The sequence below is a fragment of the Zingiber officinale genome, chromosome 1A (assembly GCF_018446385.1).
Source record: "Zingiber officinale cultivar Zhangliang chromosome 1A, Zo_v1.1, whole genome shotgun sequence".
NCBI classification, from domain to species: Eukaryota; Viridiplantae; Streptophyta; class Magnoliopsida; order Zingiberales; family Zingiberaceae; genus Zingiber; species Zingiber officinale.
Window position 1 is genome coordinate 126,253,703 of NC_055987.1, and position 11,382 is coordinate 126,265,084.

Below are 11,382 nucleotides of genomic sequence, written 5' to 3' on the forward strand. Positions count from 1 at the left end.
TTAAAGATATAACACACATGTATATTTAAAAAAAGAGAAAAATAAAATATATTTTACTTATTGAATCAATATTTTATAATAAATGATCCTACCCGAAAGACGATGAGATAGATACTGAGGATGTGGTGCTTCCATTGACCTCCTGGGGACTTCGCTTTGACCTGCAACACAACTGACGTCAGTGCCGAACCAGAGAATGCGCCCCCGGTAATGGCCCTCCGACACTAAGTCAATCTCTGACGAAGAAGAAGAAGAAGCAGTAAGCGGAGCAACAAGAAGACTGTAGCGCAACAGTAAAATATCACATACCTCCGCTGATGCTTGGATCCCCCTTTATATAGAGTTCCGGAAGCACGCGTGCACGCTTCCCAAGGCGAGCACACATCTCAAAGCTTTCCCTGAAAAGACTTGCCAGTAAAGTGTCTCTGACACAGTACTTTAACAGGTCGAGCATATCTCTGAAGTGATAGTGGGCGCTTCCGTCATACGATCCTCTGTCTGACCATGCCGTCTGTCAGCGGTACTAGCTCCTAAAAGAATGTCGAAAGATAGTCTATTGTGTCTGTTGTTTGGCCAAGCGGAATAGACGCTCGGTTGGACTTCCACTATCCACGTGTTGTTCGTTGTCAGGCCAAGCAGGATAACCAGCCGGCCGGAAGTCCACTGTCTGCATGCTCTGTTGCAGGATCGAGCGGGATAGCCGCTCGACCGGAAGTCCACTGTCCGCGTCAGGGTTGTCTCAAGATTCCTCGAGGCCTAGGGCAAAAATAAATTAAAAAAACCTTTAATATATTTTTTAAAAAAATTCTCAATTTTTTTTCATTTGAATTTGGGATTGAGAATGACCAATCTAAAAATTTTTCATTCATTTATAAAAAAAATAAAATATTATTTTTATATAAAATTTAATTTTCTCGCTAATATTTAGATAATTTTTTAATACTGTTAAATTATTTAATCTTGTTGAGACATTGAACGTAAATAAAACTTTATTAATTTTAATTTTTTTATCAAGCATTTTACTTTACGTTGTATGGATAAAAAAATAACTGATTCATGTTATTATCAAGGAAGAAAAAGAAAGAGTAAGAAAGAAATATTATCAGCAAGAGAGGAGAAGGGCGTTCTCTGATAGTATCACTAGCGAGAGAGCATAAACGTACAAAATTATTGATAAGAAAAGAAAAAAGACACCGGCGAGAGAATATAAACATATAAAATTAATGAGGAGAAAAGAAATATGCATGAAGTATTGGTGAAAGAACAATTAGGATTTTTTTAGAGATATTGAGAAGGAAAGAGTATATTAGTTTTATAAGATATATAATTAAATAGAATAAAATATTGACTAAGTGCAATCATGAGGAAATAAGATTAAATAAAATAAAATCTTAGCTACTTGTAATTACGATGAAATAAGGATGTGTGTAAATAGGAATAATGAATTAATTAATAAGATGTCATTAATGAGTTAACACGATATTTATTAATGTGTATGTTATCATTAATTAATATTAATGACTCAAATTACTTTTTTTTTAATGTCTTTACTTAATTATTTAATCAATGATCCCAATAATATTGAGCCCTAGGCATAGGCCTTAATGACCTATGCCTTGAGCCGGGCCTGGTCTGCGTGCTCGACTGATGTCGAGACTGTTGTCAAGCCGAGCAGGGTAGCCGCTCGGTCGAAGTTGAACTCTGTCGATGCCAGACCTCGCTGGTTGGCCGAGTGGGGTAGTCGCTCAGTCGAAGTTGAACTCTTGATGTCATGCATGTTGTCTTACCGAGTGGGGTAGTCGCTCGGCTCGGCTTCTGCGCGCCATCTCCCTTGAGTGTCGGTTGTTTGATTGCTCCCCGTGTCGAAGATGGCAGGTTGGAGCCTAATCCCCGGTCGGTGCATAATTAGCCCGACCACTGATGTCATCCACTCATTGACCGTCTTAACTTTGATCTCCTTTGACCTCCACTATGATAGATGTTGGTGCGGGAAGCATCCGACAATCAAACCTTAGTTTTGATAATGGCAAAAGGGATTCAAAGTTAAGGTTAATTGTTATCTAACGAGCTTAAATAAGGTTTCAGGAAAGTCCTAACCGCAGTTAGGCAGGTGAAAACCCTAGGGAGTGGTAACCCTAGGTGGAAGAAAAACCCTAGGGGGTGGTAACCCTAGGTCTTAGGGGGTGGTAACCCTAGGTGGAGGAGAAATCCTAAGGGGGGGAGGGGGTAACCTTAGGTCCTATGGGGAGGTAACCCTAGGTGGAGGAAAACCCTAGGGGGTGGTAACCATAGGTCATAGGGGGTGGTAATCCTAGACGAAAAGTCCAGTCGGTCTGGAAGATCGGACTGCATCAGGTATGCTCTCCTAAGTGGAGTAGGTGAGGGCGCATTCCCCGGAAGAGGGAACAGTAGGTGTCGGTTCGACCTAGGGTTTCCGGTTGGAAATCCGAAGTCAGAATCGGACAGTCCGAGACTGTCAAACATCTCATTTATTTATTATGTGCTAAAGTTGTACTGTAGGGTATTTTGGATTAACATATCTTGCAGGTACTAAAACACAAAGTTTACCTCGGATGAACAGTACCCAAGGCGCCATCTATGGAGCTTGGAGGCGCCTCGGGTGCAAGGCAGGATTGGCTATGAAGAGGAGTTGGAGGCACCCTCAAGGAAGCCTGAGGCGCCTTGGACTGCTGGTTGAAGGCCCCTTGGACTGGTGATGGAGGCGCCTCTAGGCGGATAAACAGCAGCGACGTGAAGGCTTATCGCAGCGGTCAACTCGGGATAGAGTTTAGGTTTGAGGCGCCTCCATGGGGCATTGGAGGCACCCTTAACGACCAATAAAAGGCAGTCTCGAGCAGTACTTCAAACAATCAAGTATTAAGCGATCTGTCTGCAACCTGCTGCTAACAAGACGACCCAAAAGTGTTGCAGCAACACCCCAACAACCAGGAGCCTCAAATTACTATTTTTTTTATTGTCGGTATAAGATTACTTCTTGTTTTATTTGTATCGTATTTCTGTAAACTTTACACGATATTATAGTTGTTGTCCACCGAAAGCGATCAACGATCGCGGACCTTGGAGTAGAAGTCGCCCAAGGCTCCGAACCAAGTAAATACTTGGTGTCCCTTGTGCTTGTGTTTGTTTTTATTATTCCGCTGCTTTACTTATTGAGTCTTTTGATTACAAAGCGCGTGAAAGCCACGAGCGCTATTCACCCCCCCCTTTAGCGCGATCTCGATCCAACAATTGGTATCAGAGCGAGGTAGCTTCGATTTGGTATAACCACCAATCAAGCACTTTTTCGTGGTATTTTCAGTTTTTCGGAGTTGATCGAAATTAGTATAATTGCTATATTCCGATCTATTTCTTCATTCGAATCAATTTTTGCTCGAAGTCGTTGCAACACCACTCGAGAACGTAATTTATTCTTATTTTTATACCGCACTACACTGCTAATCCAGGATCAAGTCCTGGGATATTCTTTTTGTTCGTTTTCTTGGTGTTAGATCTAGAATGGCTTTCCAAGAAGGTTTCAGCACTGCTCGCCCACCGCTCTTCTCCGAAGATGATTTCGGGTACTGGAAGGGTCGGATGGAGGCGTATCTCCAGACTCACTTTGAAGTCTGGATGATCGTCAAAATCGGACTGGAAATACCAACTGACGGCACCAGCAAGCCACTACCGTACGAAAATTGGGATGCGACCCTCATCAAAAAGGTAGAAGCCAACGCTAAAGCGACCTGCACTCTCCAATGTGGACTGACGAAGGAGGAGCTGAACCGCGTCAGCCCGTTCACAAGCGCCAAAGAACTTTGGAAGAAGCTGATCAAGCTTCATGAAGGAACGTCCGACACCAAGGTAAGTAAGAGGGATTTATTATTTAATAAATTATATAATATTAAAATGCAGGAAGGTGAGACGGCTAGCCAGCTCCACGCCCAGATACAGGATCTACTCTACGGTCTACATGCAATCGGACAAAAAGTAGAGAACTGGGACATCTTGAGGTATGCCTTAAACGCTTTTCCAAGGAATACCTTGTGGGCATCTATGGTAGACGCTTACAAGGTTTCCAAGGATCTCTCTTCCATTAAGTTAGATGAATTATTTGCAAAGTTTGAATTACATGAACAAGTAAACTCATGTCCGACCGAGAAATGTGTTGCTTTGGTTGCAGGTACAAGCAGAACCAAGGAAGCAAAAACAAAGCATAGAACTGAACCAGAATCGGAAGAAGAACTGGACTCTGACGACGATGACGAACTCACAACCGAACTCGTCAACCTGGTGAAGAAGATCTACAGAAAGAAGAAGGGCTTCAACAAAAAGGATATTAAAAAGTTAATTCAGTCGAAGGAGGTCCAACCAAAGGTAAAGTTTGAGGTGACGTGCTACGGATGCAATCAGAAGGGGCACATCAAGGCGAACTGTCCAAACCAGAAGGATGCGAAGAAGCCAAGGAAGAAAGCCCTGAAGGCAACCTGGGATGAGTCATCCTCGGAAGAGTCCGACGACGAAGAACTCGAATAGATGAGCTTTCTCGCGATGACGACCCGGGACTGCATCAATGAATCTGGAAGTGAGGACGAATCGAAAGCTGAGTCCAAGAGAAGCCACGGATCCGCATCCATTTCCGAAGGGCCAAACTCCTCTGTAAGTACAAATCGTCTATATAATTTAATTAATTATTTAATGCATAAGTTAGCAAAATCCAATGTTCGGATCAAGTCGCTTCTAAAGGAGGTACCATTCCTTAAAGAAGTGACTAATACCGAATCCTTGGCTAACCCTGTTTAGACTGGAACCTCAACTCAAGTCCAAAAACTCGAGGAAGAGAATTCTAGCCTGAAAAGTCAAGTCAAGGATTTGAAGACTACATTGGAACAGTTTACACTGGGTTCCAAGAATGTTGATTTGATTCTTGGAAAACAGAAAGTCGTATACAATCGATCCGGACTAGGATTTAAAGTTAAAAAGAAACATCGGTCTTATTTATCACTTATTAACAGACCGAATAGTAAGATAGTCCAAGCATGGGTACCTAAGTCCAACTTGGTCAATCAAGTTGGACTTGGTCAATATTGGGTCCCCAAGGATCAAGTTCATTACCTTTATAGACCATATCGAGGCTATGATCCAAGGGGAGCCAATAGAAAAACTATCTTAATAAATAGATAGAATTGTTTGATGATTGTTTATTTAATTCCTTGTATTATGCATGTTTAGATTAAGTTAGACTAAGGACTTAGGCTTAATTTACACTTGTTTAGTTAAACCTAGGGGTCTCAAAAGGAAAATAAAATATATATTTTCTTTGAAAGACTCTGTCTAGAAGTGGTGGATGATCTCATATCTAAGAAGGCCTAATGCCTCGCCACAACCTGGGAACTGATCTTCGAAATGTATATTTAATTAACCAATTGGAAAAACTAAGTTTAACTCAAATGTAAATTAATTCTTAGAAATAATCTAAATCAAAGATAATCATCTCACAAAACTACTTAAGGTTCCCTGATTGATAAATTAGAATCGGGTGAGATGGATCTAGGCTGAATTTAATTAATTAACTTCTAAATTTAATTCATTTAATCAATTCTTTTAAAAACTTATTTAAAATTCTTTTAAAAAACTAATTTAATTTTTTTTAAAAAAAAATTATTTAAAATTCTTTTAAAAACTTATTTAAATTTTTTTTTAAAAAAAACTTATTTAAAATTCTTTTAAAAACTTATTTATTTTTAAAAAAAAACTTATTAAAAATTCTTTTAAAAACTTATTTAAAATTCTTTTTAAAAACTTATTTAAAATTCTTTTAAAAAAATATTTAAAATTCTTTTAAAAACTTATTTAAAATTATTTTAAAAACTTATTTAAAAATTCTTTTAAAAAAAAATTAAGCACCCAACGAGGCGCCTCTGTCATAACAGAGGCACCCTCGAATAGCGGCGGGAAAATTCCCGCCAAAAACCTCGGAGGCGCCTCAGACCGAGTCTGAGGCACCCTCAAAGCGGCATTGAAGGCGCCTTTAAAGGGATTGAAGGCACCCTCAATACCAAAATATGCAGCGAACAGAATGTTCGCTGTAATTCATTCTCTCACCAAAAACGACGATCCAAGGTGCCTTCAACTTCAGATTTCTTTCTTTTACCTCAATTAAAACCTCAGAATACCTCCTAGGTATAATCTTAACTTATCTATTGTTTGTATATATTATTTTTATGCATTTCTTTGTTGTACGGGTTGCTTGAATCAAAATAGGAAATGCTAAAACATTGGTCTTGCTCCCGCTAGTGTACCTTCCATCGATCCTAGGTTCCCAACAGAGCGACATAGGATTGAGTTCACCAGACATACATTTACCCCTATTAAGCCTAGGTACTTGAGTAGGTCATTTTTTGCTCAATATTGTCAGCCTTGTTGGTTGCTACTCGGAAAACCTAGAGGTTCCACTGTACAAAAATTTTGTACAAAGATCTGAACCTTTTCCTAGCTACCATGTGTTCTTTTAAATTAAATTTTGGATCGCCTGCGGAACTTAACACGTTTGATCCAAAACTTAATCTATTCATTCTTTTAGGTTTTGACTTGGGTCTCCTGCGGAACTTAACACGTTCGACCCAAATCGCCTTAAGTTATTAATTCCATTAAATATTAATTTCCATAATTGGTTCCCAGTACTGACGTGGCGAGGCACATGACCTTCTTGGATATGGGAGCAACCACCACCGACTAGACAAAACCTTTTATAGAAAGCTAATATTTAATTTCCTAAAATAACTTTAGGTTAACCGAAAAGAACAATCAAATCACAAGGATAAATAAAACAAAAGAACACAACATCGAAAAACATATTCGAAATACTAGAACGTAAGCCTCTTGTATTTGGTATTATTTCCATAAATAACTAGTATGATGCGGAAAAGGAAAAACTACTAGTTATACCTTCTAGAAAGACATCTTGATCTTCTATCGTATTCCTCTTCTAACCTCGGATGTTGTGTGGGCAACGATCTTCCGAGATGAGAAACCACCAACCACCTTCTTCTCCTCCTAGCTAGGTTCGGCCACAAAGAAAGAAGCTTCACCAAGGAAGAAAATCAAAACACTAACCAAGCTCCAAGAGATGCTCGCTTCCTCTCCTTCTTCTTCTCCTTCTCCAAGTAGTATCCGGCCACCACAAGAGCTCCAAGAAAAGAGAGGGGTTCAGCCACCACAAGAAGAAGAGAGGGAAAGGATGGCCGGCCACACCAAGGAACAAAAAAGGGAGAAAAATAAAATAGAGGTTATCTCATGAAGGCACCCTCACCCCTTCTTTTATATTCCTTGGCCTAGGCAAATTAGGAAATTTAATTACAATAAAATTTCCTTAATTTCCTTGACATGATTTAATTGAGAAAAATAAAATAAAATTTCCCCAATTAAATTCAAGTGGTCGGCCACATCATGAAGAACAAATTGGACAAGTTTCAATCAACAATTAAAACTTCCTAATTTGTTTTCGGAAATTTTAAAATTAAAATTTCTCTTCAAAAATCTCTTCATGGTTGATAAAAAGAAATTTTCATAATTTTAATTTTACAACATGTGAATAATTTTTAAAGAGAAAATAAAATATCTCACCAATCTACAAATAAGGAAAGAGATCTAATCTCTTTCTTTAATCTATTGTAGACCTTTTACAAGAGAGATATTTTAATTTTAATTCTCTTTAATAAATTATATCTTCCACATAATAATAAAAATTAAAATTAAAATTCTTTTTTAATTTAATTTGGCCATCCCCCACTAGCTTGGGTTCAAGCTAGGGCCGGCCACCCAATCTTATACCTAGGCCGGCCCTAGCTTGGTTCCCAAGCTAGCTTGGCCGACCCCCTATTGGTGGGTATAGAAGGTGGGTATAAGTGGGTATAGTACTCTATAAATAAGAGGCTACGATAGGGACCGAGAGGAGGAATTGGTTTTGGTCTCCCGATAAAATTAAGCATCCCGTGTTCGCCCCGAACACACAACTTAATTTTATCAATAATAATTCATTCCACTAGAGAACTATTTATTGAACTACCGCACTAATCCCAAATTATATTTTTGGGCTCCTTCTTATTATGAGTGTGTTAGTCTCCCTGTGTTTAAGATATCGAATGCCCACTAATTAAGTGAGTTACTGATAACTCATTTAATTAATATCTTAGTCCAAGAGTAGTACCACTCAACTTTATCGTCATGTCGGACTAAGTCCACCTGCAGGGTTTAACATGACAATCCTTATGAGCTCCTCTTGAGGACATTATCAACCTAGTATCTCTAGGACACAGTTTCCTTCTATAATCAACAACACACACTATAAGTGATATCATTTCCCAACTTATCGGGTTTATTGATTCATCGAGCTAAATCTCACCCATTGATAAATTAAAGAAATAAATATCAAATATATGTGTTTGTTATTATATTAGGATTAAGAGCACACACTTCCATAATAACTGAGGTCTTTGTTTCTTTATAAAGTCAGTATAAAAGAAACGACCTCAAATGGTCCTACTCAATACACTCTGAGTGTACTAGTGTAATTATACAGTCAAGATAAACTGATACCTAATTACACTATGACCTTCTAATGGTTTGTTCCTTTCCATTTTGGTCGCGAGCTACTGTTTATAATTTATAAGGTACTGATAACATTATCTTCTGCATGTGACACCACATACTATGTTATCTACAATATAAATTAATTGAACAACTACAACTAAATGTAGACAATTTGACCAAATATGATTCTTTATTCATAATGAATGTTTACAAAGCTTAGGCTTTCAGTATACACTCCAACAAGCCTATAGTCCAGATGATAGAGCACTATCAGCTTGGTAAACTGGTTAACTGTAGTAATGCATTAAATCAGGACCTATGTGCTCAGTTCTTCAACAACCTCGAGAAGGTTGATGACCTGACCTATTCCACAAGAGTTGGTGGACAGGATATCCAGTTTTCTCCTTCCTTGATTTGCACTAGTCTAGAGCTTAGATCATCTGCATGCCCCTTTTTTTATTACCCGACTAAGGATTTGTCATTTGGTGACCCCTATTCCCACATCACATTAGACACCATCTACATGTATTTTTTTTGGGGAGGATAGACCAGAGGTCCTGATGGAGTTCAGGTCACTCTCTCTTAGGATTCAGGACTATGTTATGTACAGAGTCCTGACAGCATGTATTTTGCAGATCACATCTCGGGATGTCCCGAAGATGCGACCTTCACATTCCTTTTTCCTGTATGCATTATGCCACCGCTTAGACATAGATATGGCATTACATATGTTCCATAACATCATTCATGTATCTAGTTTAGTCACATTCCTTGAGATCCACATGCCCTACTGTCACATTCTGACGTTCATCTTCTCGACCCTTGGGATTGACACCACCCAGGGGGCAGTTGTCCCTCTGAGGCCTTATGATGTGTTAGGGCAGTGTCATCTTAGATTAGCCCACATTGATGTCATAGCTGAGGGGATCATAGCTTGGAGGGGTAGACCATAGCCAGCCGCTGCTCCGATAGAGCCCGAGCTGATGATGAGTTTGTTGCCTTCTTCGCTCTAGCCGAGGGAGAGGACTGATTAGAGTTTACAGCCGAAGAGATTCATGGACAACCCTCCACTTCGGCAGGGCCCTCGACCTCGACACAGCCATCCACCTCCTTATCGATCGAGGTCTGACTTACGCGTCTTGAGGTTCAGTCCGCACAGACATGACGACTTGTCCTGGACGGATTTCGCATACTTCGCGCAGAGATAGCCTCCGGCTTTACCTCTCTCCGAGACGAGATTCGTCAGGGGTAGCCTGCACCCGAGCAACCCCCACCACTAACTGACGATCCTCCAACTGACGATCCTTCTACCTGATTCTATCTTTCCATGCATTGTATATTGGACCTGGACATCTCACTAGTACTTTGTTTACTTAGATATTTGATTAGTCGAACTTACTTCTTTTTGCTTAATAGTACCTCTGTTTTAAAACTTAGTACTTAGTTGTTGTTAGAATTTTCAGAATCTTCTTTACTCCAAAATGTTGTTAAAACTATAGGAAAAATAATACTTTTAAAATCCCAATTTCTTAGATTTTTAAAATTTGGACTTAGCCTAGGCTTAACCCTAGAAATCATGTTCCCCCTAGATTTCAGCCAGAGCATCTCACAAGCACACTAGGCTTAACTTGTTTGTGTTTGAAACACTTAGAATGGGGTGAGATGCATAGGGTACAGTCTAGACTTCAGAATGCTTATTTCTGTACATCGCAGTAAGTCTGGACAATAAATACCAAAATACAGTGATCAAGTTAAGTTATCCAGTCCTAGTTAAATCTAACTGGAATTCCAAGCTTAACTTGACTAACCAAGTGAAAGTTGTTGCCCTCTAGGTAATTAGCTAGTAACTAATGGTTAGACATGTGGCCAAACAATTTAAGTATTTAACGCTCAGTTACTCATGCTTGTACTTTAGGAATATTTTTGTATGTTTTATTCTCCAAAGTGAAAATGGCCTTAGTTAAAATTTTACAAGTTTTCCAAGTTAAGCATTTTTCAAAATTATTTTAAAAGTTAGTTAAATATATTTCAAAGGCTTTTTCAAAATTTAGTTAAGTATTTTTTTCAAAAAGTTTAAATAAGCTTCTCAAATTTAGCTAAGTATTTTTAACAAAGCTTTTTAAATTTAACTAAATATGTTTCAACAAAGCTTTTCGAATTTAACAAAACTTTTTCAAATTTAACTAAGTTTTTTTTATGCTTTACAAAGTCTTAGCTAAAAAGTATTTCTCAAACTTAGTTTCTTTTTAAAAGAAAAATTATATTTTCCAAATTTATGACATTTTTTTTTATTTCACTTAGCTAAAAGTTTTGCAAAAAAAAAAAATCTAAACAAAGCTAAGTGTTTATCAAAGTATGATTAATCCTCTATTTAAAAGCCTTTATGTTTCTTAAATTTTTTTTTCCATTCCCTCTTTAAAAGCTAAGTGTTTACTTGGTGTTTATTTGACGCTCTTTGAAAGATAAGATAAAAATTATTTCTGAAAAGTTAAGGTTTCTCAAATCTAGCTAAGGCCATTTTTAGCTTTCTTCTTTACTCTCTTGGTTATTTTGATATATGGCAAAGGGGGAGAGTATAAGAAAATTCAAAGAAAATTTTTTTAAATTTAAAATTTCTATAGTCTAAAGGGGGAGCTGTTATTAAGGAGGAGCTTTGTATGCGCTAAATTTGTGCTTGTGCTAGCTTTATATTTGTGCTTATGTTAGTGATGCTTTGTATCTTTTCATTATTATCCTTTAGCTTAACTTTGAATTTTAGTTGTCATAATCAAAAACGGGAAGATTGTTGGTGCA